The sequence below is a fragment of the Alligator mississippiensis genome, chromosome 7 (genome assembly GCF_030867095.1).
Source record: "Alligator mississippiensis isolate rAllMis1 chromosome 7, rAllMis1, whole genome shotgun sequence".
NCBI lineage: Eukaryota > Metazoa > Chordata > Crocodylia > Alligatoridae > Alligator > Alligator mississippiensis.
The window spans coordinates 60,958,763-60,969,987 of NC_081830.1; the positions used below are offsets into that span (position 1 = coordinate 60,958,763).

General features: G+C 42.4%; 1 long non-coding RNA gene across 1 annotated transcript; it reads right to left on the reverse strand.

The window, feature by feature from the left end:
• Positions 1-407: 407 nt before the first annotated feature.
• LOC109284202 (uncharacterized) lies at positions 408-11,200 on the reverse strand. The gene is made up of 4 exons (XR_002091565.2): positions 10,971-11,200; positions 5,856-6,116; positions 4,938-5,060; positions 408-3,053 (listed from the first exon to the last, which is right to left on the reverse strand). It is a non-coding gene; the product is annotated as an uncharacterized LOC109284202 (long non-coding RNA).
• Positions 11,201-11,225: the final 25 nt, after the last annotated feature.

Sequence of the window (11,225 nt, forward strand, 5' to 3'; positions counted from 1 at the left end):
CATCTCTCAATCCTCTCAACTATTTTGAAGGTATGTATCTGCTGCTATCTCATCTCTTAGCCTTTTTCTTTGTTTCTGCTTAGGAAAATTTTCAACTCAGGTCTGACATAGCCTTTTGAATTCAAGTGTGCACCAATACAAAACTGAACAGGGAAGCCCAGTGATGCCCAGTGACACATAATATCCATAACAACACTCCATCCCATTCTACCACAATGTCCGTAACAAATATTCTGTTCTTTTCACCAGCTGTGGCAAAATGACACAAAATTTCCACATACGATTCAAATCTGTTTAAAGGCTAAAGCCTTTAAATAAATCTAAAATTTATATCAAACAGCAAAAGCATAAAAGACCAGTAATTTATGTAGGAAATGTAGTAATTAATTTAATATTAATGCCAAAAAACAAACAGAAATTCCTAGAGCAAATTATATCTACCTCCTTTCCTTAGAAATGTAATTTGTTTTCAACAAACAGAAGTTGATTCAGAGTTCTCTCTTACTGAAACTATACATTTCCCCAACACATGTTCGCTTATAAGTGATACTCAGCTCTACAGAAATGGTCTTCCTGAAAATCAGCAATGTGAGCTTTAAGTGCTTAATATTACACAGGCTAAAATCTATGTCCTCTCAACTGGCCTATTATATCCATTAACATTTAATGAAACAACAAATTTATGTACAAATGTTTTCCATTTTGTTTTTCTAGCAATGCTTGTGGTAATCATTTGGTACTAGAAGCTATAAAATATAAATTTAGAATAAAAAGAATCCTATAAAACACTCTAACTAGGAATTATTTTTATCAAGTTGCTCAATAAAGAAAAGGGCTGGTAAAATCTGGGATCAGAGTAGAAGCCAGTATTATTCAAAAATGTACTTTTATATCTAAATTGCGGACATTTTTTGCAAGTGCTATAAGCCCTCCCATTTGGGCAGGCATTTAGCAAACAACTAAAGCTGCAATATTGTTTAGGGCATTCTGTTGTATGTCAATACTCTAGCTGCTTTTTAAGCTGTTTTGTTTTCTTTTTTGTTCTGTTTTGTAGGTTATTATCTTCTACTGTAAGCCACTCCAAGCCTTTCTTGGGAAGGATAGCATAGAAATTGAATTAATTAATTAATTAATAAACATCTGTAAAAGCTCAAAAATCCTAAAACCAACAGGCTGTAGTTAGGCCATATTAAACTACTAAAAAAATCCCTAACAAGTATGTTGTTCAATACTTGTCCATTATGGCTAGGGACAGACATTCAAAAAGCCTGAGCCTGAATTGATTCAATCTTTGTAGGTTAGTCTAACCTGGGCAGGCTAAACCAGTTTGTAACCATATAAACGTCCCAGACATGCAGGCACATGCCTGCAGTGGCTCAGGCTAGAAGCTGGGGGGGGCTCTACAGTAGCCCTCCCTTCCCTTCCATTGTGCTGAGCTAAAGAGGGCATGGCCAGGCCCCAGTAGGACACTGATTAGGGAAAGGTTCTCCCACCTCCTGACCAGCCCAGCAGGGAATTGATAACACAGTGTTTATCACATTAAGAAAACAACAGAGAGACATTACCAGCCACCTGTTGATTCTGCCTTTGTCCTATCTTCCACAGCACGGACCATAGCCAGCATGTGGTCTGCTAGCTAATGCTAAGAGGTGCCTGCGCAAGGCAAAGGGGAGGGGGCAATTCCTGCTTAGCGGGGAGGGAGGTTAGGGGAGAAACAGGTAGACGCCTACAGTCTCTGCCAGAGCTGCAGCCAGGGAGCAAAGGGGAGGTGCCAGCCTTGCTGTGGAGCAGACAGCCCTGCCCAGCCCAAAGAGCATGCTAGAATGCTGGGGGAGTCTGATTTAACTTAAACCAAGAAGGGGTCTGGGATAGACGTTGCATAAACTGGTTTAACCCAAATCAATTAAGTCTGATACTACATTCAACCAGGTCTATCTCAACCGGTTTCAGCCATTTTCAAACTGATTTATGTGCACTGAACATCTGTTCTGTTACAGGTTTAAACCAGTTTCTGATCGCTTACGCCAGTTTGTGTGTAATGTCTGTCCCTAGTCTATAAGATTTCTTGTAACTCCTTTGAATCAGCTAGTATTGGCCTGAATGCTAAAAGAGATAGTTCATTAAAATGGTCTGGCACCCACTCCCAGCTACTAAAGAGTTTAGATTCAGCACAGGGATTATTTTTCTCTTTTCATTTCATTATAAGGCTATGGGCCAGCCACCCAGAACTTCCTAAAAGCCCTACCCAATATTTAGATTTGGGGAGTGATTTTGACATTGTTCAAAAGCAGGAAACAAAGGAAGCTATAAAAAAGACTGTCTTGGATTTTTAAAAAGGATTGGACTGTCTTGGATTTTTAAAGAGCAGGTCATACATTTCAGTAAATATAAATACATAGAACTACATATGGTGCTGTTCTCCATCCTTTGAGATCTATGGTATCTCAGAACAAGTTGTTTTTTCATTTGCAATTGTGATGATTTTTTCCCCTCAATCTAGTTATATCAAAATAATATTTATAAAGTCTCCACTCAACCACTGCAGGCACTATCATGTGCAGACCCATAATACATTGTGAAACATGGTAAAACAGGAACAACTTTCCTACAATTCAAGGGAATCAAGATGAGGAACATAGGGCTAACAGTAGTTGTAATAAATAACATTTTTGGAAAAGGAACAAAAAACACCTTTTTTGTTTTCTTTTAAACAGACAATAGTGAACTAAGACAAAGGAGGAATGAATTATACCTATTATGACCTGCTACCATCAGGATGGTATCCCTAAAAGGCAGGCCATATTGAAGTGCAAACAGCCATCAAAACAAGAATCATGAAGAATGGAGAAAACGTAGGCTTGGCCTACACCATTCAGAGCTTTAAAAATCAGCAGCAACAGCTCCAATTCAATTTGCCCCTTTACAAATAGCCAATGTAAAGAATGCAGTGCAAGAATAATGTGACTGCAACCCAGTGCTCAACCCAGTGAACAAAAATGCCGCTTCTGCAGTCTGAACAATCTGGAAGCAATGAAGAAGCCCTGTTGAAAACCCTGATAAAAGAGAATTATAATAATCAAGCTGTGCGATGAGAAGGGCGCGAGTTGCTGTTTGTCAGGTTAGCATGAGATAAATGACAGACTGGCCTGTACAAAACATACATATGTAAAACCCCTCCAAACCATGTCTGACAATTGTGGCCTAATCTAGGGAAAAGGCATGGTCAAAATTATGCCAAATTTCATAACGTGACTCGAGCCTTTTTTTTTTTTTACATACTCTCCTAACCCTGAACATACAACAAGGCTCTTAGCTGATTTAACAACTGTAGGGACATAAGGAATAAATTCAAGCATTGGACAGTTGGTAGAGGGAAGTCATTTTAAGTGATACATTCCTTGATGACAAATGTGTGTAGCACAGCTATCATAGAGCTGTGAATGTGAAGGGTAGAAAGTTGCTTTCTGCATACTTTGAAGCAAAACAACAATTACCAAGAGTGGCCAATACAACAATTGTACTACTTAAATCCATTTTCCTGAGGAACATTTAGGGCCTGGTTCAATTCATTCCCCTCTAACAATTCCACAATGAGTTTCCTCTACATTTCTGCTTCTAACCCAAATAATCCATTCTGCAGCGTGACCTCTAACCCTTAGCATACTGTAGGCTGCTTATATTATAGATTTTATATCCTAGCACCACAACCTGTTTATACAGCTATAGAGATAATAAGCCTGGCTCCTCTCCCTTCCAATCACCACACTGTAGTTTATGCATGGATTAAAGGCCTTTATGTTGTGCAAGCCTGGAGGTCCTAGAGCAAGGGTTGGCTACCTTTGTATCTGGCCCATAATGCTGAGGCTTCAGCAGCACTTATCAGCAGGGGGCTCTTTCTAGCTACTGCATTGTGTGGGTGCCTGGAGATTTGGCAAAGAGGAAGCTTCCCCTGCAGTATGCTGCAGTCAGGCATCCAGGACTCCAGTAGAGGAGAGGCTCTTCCTATGCGCACTGCAGCTGGGCAGCAAGAAGAGGCAGCAGAAGTGGTTGAGTCCCAATGTTCGACTGCCCCAGATCCAAGCTGGGTTATTCCAGCCCCCTGTGGGAAAACGTCTACCAGTCCATGTCCTAGAGGTTTCTGTTTTATGTAACTGAACTCGACCAAAAGACAGTCTCACTAATCAGCCCTCAAGCATTGGCACACCTAGGTCAGAACACAGGAATGTCTACCTGCAGGCTAATGCTCAGCCTGCTGTGTTATATGATGAGTACAGGCCTGATGAATAAGCAGGGTTTGGGAGATTCGCCTGCATTCTGTGCTTCTAAGTTGCTGTGCATCTTTAAGGAACAAGTGAAAGGCCAACATTTCTCTAATTTACATCACAGTAAGTCTGCAGTATCCTCTTTGAATCAATTAAGAAAAGCTACAGAAGAACTTCACTGTAATTTTACAGTGGCATCAATGAGACTAGAACTTGGTCTTTCATCTCTCAGTCCCATTTCCTCAACAGTAATGAGAATGATAATCCTTACTTGCTTTCAGCTATGTGGAGTAATTCATTAATGTTTGTAGAGCCCTTCCAGAGATGGCAACTGCTGCGCAACATTCTTACTGTTACACACACAGCAATGCTAACAGTCTTTGTACTTCTTTGGACATGAAAAAAAACCCACTGAAATGCCTCAACTTGACTAAAATAAATGAGATTTCCCAAAATGGCATAACTGAATCCAACTAATCCAGAAACAATGTTACTCAAATCTTCACTGGGTCAGTCTTTTCCTGTCTTTTCCACCTCTACTCTTCTTCTCTGCATGATCTGATCCCTTACTAAAATACAGAGGTGGCTAAACAAGTCAGAGGAAATAAAAAGGGACTAATCTGAACCTCAGCACAAATCTTAAACCAAAGGGGGTTTTTTTATATGAATACTTACTTGTAAGTATTGCCTTTGCTTCTTTCCAAACCCTATCTCTGAGATTTTGCAGAGCTTGAGCTTTCAGAGACACAATCTGTTGGGTTGTTTGCTGCCTTCAAAACTTGCGTGTGTGAGCGTTTTCTGGCATGAGGGGTGAAACACATTTTGCAGTATAAGAAGCCTTTGATTTCAAGAAACTAAGATAACAGCAAAAAACACTCAATGGAGAAGGGATGTAAGAACTTTATTAATATGTGAATGGCAGCATCTAGACGCCCCACTAAGATTAAGACCCCAGGGTACTAGGCACCGTACCAAAACATTGCAAGAGACATTCCTTGTTTCCAGATGTTTGGAATGTAAATAGAAAAGGCAAGAGGAAACAAAGACACAGAAGAAGGAAGTGTCCTGCTTAAGATTACACAGGAGATTAAAGCTGGAAAAAAAACTCAAGTATCAACCCTGTCTAGTAAATCATGCAGTCTCTGATCCTCATAGAATACCAAATGCAGTATTTGCAGAAAGAAACTTGGCAAAGTTAGGGTGTGCCCACACTAGGCAGGAAAGGTGATTTTTGTAGTATGTGCAAGCTTGGAGAAACTCTAATGTTTATTCAACCCGCTAACATGTTAAAATTACAACTGCTTTTGAATTGAATTCAATAAGAATTCACAGTGAGTAAAACATGCTAACATAGTAAAAAGACTCCCCCTCAAGTGAAATAAGTCTGTTTTGTTCAGGGAAAGGACAAGGTTTTGAAAGGGAACAAGGAGAAAATAATAGATATGTAGCAGGGAGGGAAAAGGATTTTGAGAGAATAGAAATTTCAACAGGTTTGAACTGAACTAAATTACCATCATAATTGTTTGGATAATTGAAAAAACCTACCAAAAACTTATTCAAACTTGAAACTTTATTACTAGTAAAATATCTTACCAAGTTGAAGATTCTTGTACAAGATCCAGACAGACAAGGTTCTCGAGTAGTTAAATGTCCCGGGTATTTGCTTGGTTTTTCTGTGTTCCTGATTATTTACTTCAGTTCATCAAAGTCCATTTTCAGTGGCTCAGGTTCTTATTTCAGGTGCACCTTAGCAAAATCAGAACCAACTCCTTCGATTTTAGGCTTCTATCTTTGTATAAATCGGATTTAGCTGGAGTTTTACACAGATGCAATCTTGATATCACTGCTGTTCCTCTGGATTAGACAAGAGCACATCTGAAGTAAGACTCCCCTTTTAGTCCTGTTGGCTAATAGCTTTAATGAAAACTTTCTGGGTTTGATCCACCAGCTACTACATAGTTACCATTGTAGTAACTATGCTCCACAATTGTACACTTATTAGCAAATTGAAATGGGAAATGCTGTTTAATAAACATAGACAAACGCTGCCTTCAGTTACACCACTGTAAATCAGATACAACTCTACTTAAGTAAATGGGACCTATTTACCAACAGGTATCGTCACAGATTCACAGAAGTTTAGGGCTGAAAGGGACCCTGTGAGATCATCGGGTCCATATTGTTTGAAACACTAGAAATAAAGGACTAAAAATGCACTTTATACTTAAATTACTTACAAAAATATTCTACTTTAAAAGGAACAACTCTTAAAGGTTGAAAGTTAACCTTAGCTTCTAAGTCAGGAAATGGCAGGATTGCCTGTGCAACCTTAATTTGCCCTCCAGGGATCTATGAAGGATGACGGGCAATTGGCTAGTTCCTAATATTTGGTTTGCCTCTTTGGTTGCTGTTGAACACTGATCTGATGTTTTTAGCAAGCTGCCCACAATGACTCTTTTTCTATGTGGTAACAGCTACTGTAGTGCCCACATGCATCACTTCACACTTATCTACCCTGACTTTTATCTGCCATTTAGTTGTCCAGAGGAATGCAAAACTCTAAAACTCCTGGTTCAGCGATTATACCTTTTATTAGACCAACTAAGAAATCGCAAAAAAATTATCTTTTAGTTGCCCATTCACTCAATAGTGCCTGATCCTTCTGGAGTTTCTTGCAATCTGTTTTTATCTTTACCACTTTGAATAATTTTGTGTCATCTGCAAATTTGGTCACCTTGCTACTCACCCTCTTTTCTAGACTGTTTATAAATATGTTAAACTGCACCAGTCCCAAGGTCCTGCAGTTTACTTCATTCCATCCAGAAAACCATTTATACCAACCATTTGTTTTCTATTTTTAAATCAGTTTCTAATCCATGGATGGATTCTCTCTGTGATCCCATGAACACCTAACTTCATGAAGGGTCTCTGATGGGGAACCTTGTCAGAAGCTTTTTGGAAGTCCAGATAAACTATATCTACTGGATCCCCAATTCCCCTGGCACTCTCAAAGAACTCTAGGTTGGTGAAGAATGATTTCACTTTGACAAAGCCATGTTGATTCCTCTTCAACAAGTCATGTACTGAACAATTCTTTTTTTTATTATTGTTTCTATCAGTTTTCCAGGAACAGAAGTTAGACTCACCAGCCTGTAGTGAGGGGGCTGTCTGTGGCAACACGCTATGGCGGCGGCCCTGCAGGCAGCAACGACAGAAGGGGGAGGGGCAGGCCAAGGCCAGCACTGATGGCCTCACCCCCCTGCAGCATCCCAACCACCCCGCCCCGCGCCAGCATCACTGCTGTTATCTCCAAGGAACAGGGGCAGGGCGAGGCCACCTCCGGTAGCCCCCCCCACCCCACGCTCCATCATCACAACCTGCAAGGAGGAGGTGAAAAGCGCTGCTGGCCTCACCCCCCCATTCCATCCCGTGTCCCCACCATCATGGCGGCGGGCTGCCACCTGTCCAAATGCTTCTTCGTGTTCTGATTGGCTGTTTGTCAGCTCTGTTTGTCAGCCAATCAAAGCATGAATAAAGTGTTACAGACAGACAGACTTGAGCTTTTATAATATTAGAATTATTAGGAAGGGAATTGTAAACAAAACTGAAAGTATTATTATGCCCCCTTAAAAATCCACACCTTGAATACTGTGCTCAATTTTGGTCCCCACACTTCAGAAAGGATATAGAAGAACTAAAGAAGGTACAGAGAAGGCAACAAGGATAATTAGGGGTACGGAGGGTCTTTCAGATGAGAAAAGATGAAAGAGGATGGGCCTGTTCAGTTTAGAAAGGAGAAACTTGAGGAGGGACATAAGGGTTTACAAAATTCTAAGTGATGAAGAAAAAGTAAATAATAAATGAGTCTCTATTTACAATCTTGCACAATACAAGAACTAGGAGTCATCAAATGAAACTAGTAGGTAGTAAGTTTAAAACTAACAAAAGAAAGTTCTTTTACACACAGTGTGTAATTAAATTGTGGAACTTGCTATAACAAGGTGTTGTGAAAGCTGACAGTTTAGCCAGATTCAAAAAGGATTTGGACAAATTACTGGAGGAATCAGTGAGCATGGGAGTTATAGGTGCAGTGGTGGCAGCACCCCTGACAGGTCTGCCAAGACCAGGCACAAGAAAGGGGAACTCCCCTGCCCATCTCCACTACCACTGTCCCCGTCCCCAGCCAACTGCAACCTCCACTCAGGCCAGATGGAGTGGGCAGGAATAGCTCTGGTGCTTCCCCCACCCCCAGGACAGTGAGGAAAGCAACAACATCACAGAGAAATTTTTCAATTGCTTTATGAACATATAAAGTCCCCAGAGGCTCACAAGGGCCATCTGCTCATGCCAATGGCAGTGGAGACTGGGAATGGAGGGGGTGCAGTCACCCCTGCTGTACAGGTTGCAGATCCTGCACTCCCCCTTTAGGAAACCCTGGATCCACCCTCAGGAGCACCATGGAAGCAACACAGACAAAGCAACATATTTTTCCCTAGCCTCCTTTTTTTTTTGGAAATGAGCCAAATGACTGAATTATTTTGGCTACATTTTTTCCAAAGGACTTCAGCACGAGACAGACGCCGAGCACATATTTCAGTCCAAACAGGGCATTTTTACGTGTGTTCTAGGAGACATGGGGGGCGGGGTGCTTTACTTAGCGAGCCACACTAGTTAAAAGCATCTAAGCGTCACATGTATCAGTGCCCCCGTGCTGAAAAATGGTGGTGGGAGCACTTTGAACTAACGCTCGTTGCCCTGTCATCGTTTTTCAGCACAGGGACACTGATACACATGACGCTAGAGTCTGCTGGAGTGCGTTAATTTTCACACTCCAGCAGACTCAATTAATCGCATCTGCTCTGACGCGTTGGATTTCCAGCAAGTCGGGACAGGCTCCCTGCCTGTCTATAGGAGCATTTAGTGTCTGGTGAAATGATAGCAGCTGAAAATAGGATCTTAAAAAGGAAATGTTGAACTATCTTATTTGTTGGAGGCACTATCAGCCCTGACTATAGTCTAATTATACTATGCCTACATTTTTAGGTGTGTGATCGTAGTGCAAACTGCTCACCTACTCAAAGAGGTGGCTTTCTTCTTTGCCATTCCTTCTTTTTGTCAAATAGAAAGCACTTTAATTTAAATCTTTAAACTATTCTTAAATATAATTTACTTCACTCCTAAACTGGCTCTACTAAAAGCTGCACTGGCTCAGAGTGCTGTAGTGCTTTAGAGTAAAATACAGGCCCTCTCCATCTCAGGTGTCCTTTGCAATTTCTCATGTTTTCTGGCATTAGCTAATCGATTACCATTTGGGGTCATGAAGGTATTCCCAGGTTTCCATAGTCCAGCATTTCTGTTTCAATGCTTTCTGGGGCACTTTCACCTTCTTCCAAAACTGCAGCTATCAGCCACTGTTGAGATACTGAGCTAAACAGACTAGCTGGTGTTTTCTAAAGTGACAACTCCTATATATAATGTTTTTCATTATTTTCAATTGTCACTTAGGGCTCAGTTTTCATTCTTAAATCTAGGAACACTTTGGTAACAGATACTACTTTGGTAGCAGATACTACATACATCCTACTGTTATACCTAGAAGCTGCAAAGCAGTCAATAAGGCTTCCAAGGATCTAAGGGAGGTAGAATCATTAACATGCATCTTCTCCTTTTGAAAAATGTGCAGCTAGTACTTCCCTTCGTATAGCCCCCAGATGCAAAGGAATGAGTAGGACATGGGAAGCTGCCATGCTCCCCTCCTGCTTACATCTCCAGGGTGCTGGAGCTCTCTCCTGCTCATCAGGTATATTACGTGGGAACATGACAGGAAGATTTCCCACAACTTTCTAAATCTCTGCCACCACTGACAACGGGGCAGTGGTAGTTCTGAATACGAACATGAACAAATGTGTGCTTTATGATCTTACATTCTTCTGCTGATGCAAGCTTCAACTATGCTGTTCTAAGGGATTATTTTAAGAAGTCTGTTCTACAGCTTAGCTTCCCAGCTCCTAACAACAAGCATGGGGTTGTAGCAGTGACTGGGATACTCAAGCTTTTACCTGAAGGGCCATTCAGAATGTGAACACAAGCAGGCCCGCACGCTCTCAGAAACACAGCAAAAACACTTGCCGGTAGTCTAAAAAACCCCAAACATAACTGTTAATAAAGCAGCTTAGCTAATCACAGCACTTTATCCTGAGAAAATTACCTGTAAGTCAGGAAAGTGGTGGCGTAAAAATGGCACCATTTATTCAGCTAGCATTTATGCCTGCAGTGTCTTATCTTGCAGGGAGTTATGCTCCCTGAGGTGCCAGCACAGCACTAGCGGAGGCTACAGGATGCTCCTGTGTGGGTAGCAGGGTGGAAGGAGGCCTTTGCAGGGATGCAGTGGTCTACAGCAGCTCCAGGCAGACTGCAGCTGGACGTGTGGGCCAGGCAGTGGCAGGGCAAGGAGTCCAAAAGCGACACAAGGTCATTTGCCAAGTGAACATTTTGGCCTGTGAAGCTGTTGAGCATCAGCGACCAGGAAGTGCTCCTGAGAAAGGTTTTGGAGACATGTTCCAGCCCACAGGCCAGAGATACCAAGAGGCACAAGCAGCGCCGCACCTAGACTCCTGGTGGCCCCGGGCAAACTTTTACTATCGGGGCCCCGTTGGCTAGAAATAATGCTAATAATAATAATAATCAGACAACGGGAAAAAAAATTACCATTTTCGGGCCCCCTTTCTGTCGGCCGCTGGGTTTGCCCACGCCAGTGTCCGGGCCTGGGCCCGGGCCCGCGGCTCTTGCCGGCACGGGACCAGAGGGGGCCGGGGCCAGTGACCCCAGCGGGACCCGGCGGCTCCCGAAGCGCTCAGCCCCGCGCAGGGGGAGCCGGGGCAGCGCGGGGCAGCGCAGCACGGCGCGGCGCGCACGTGCCGGGGCGGGGCGGGGCGGGAGCTGCACCAGCGCTGCCTCGCGCCA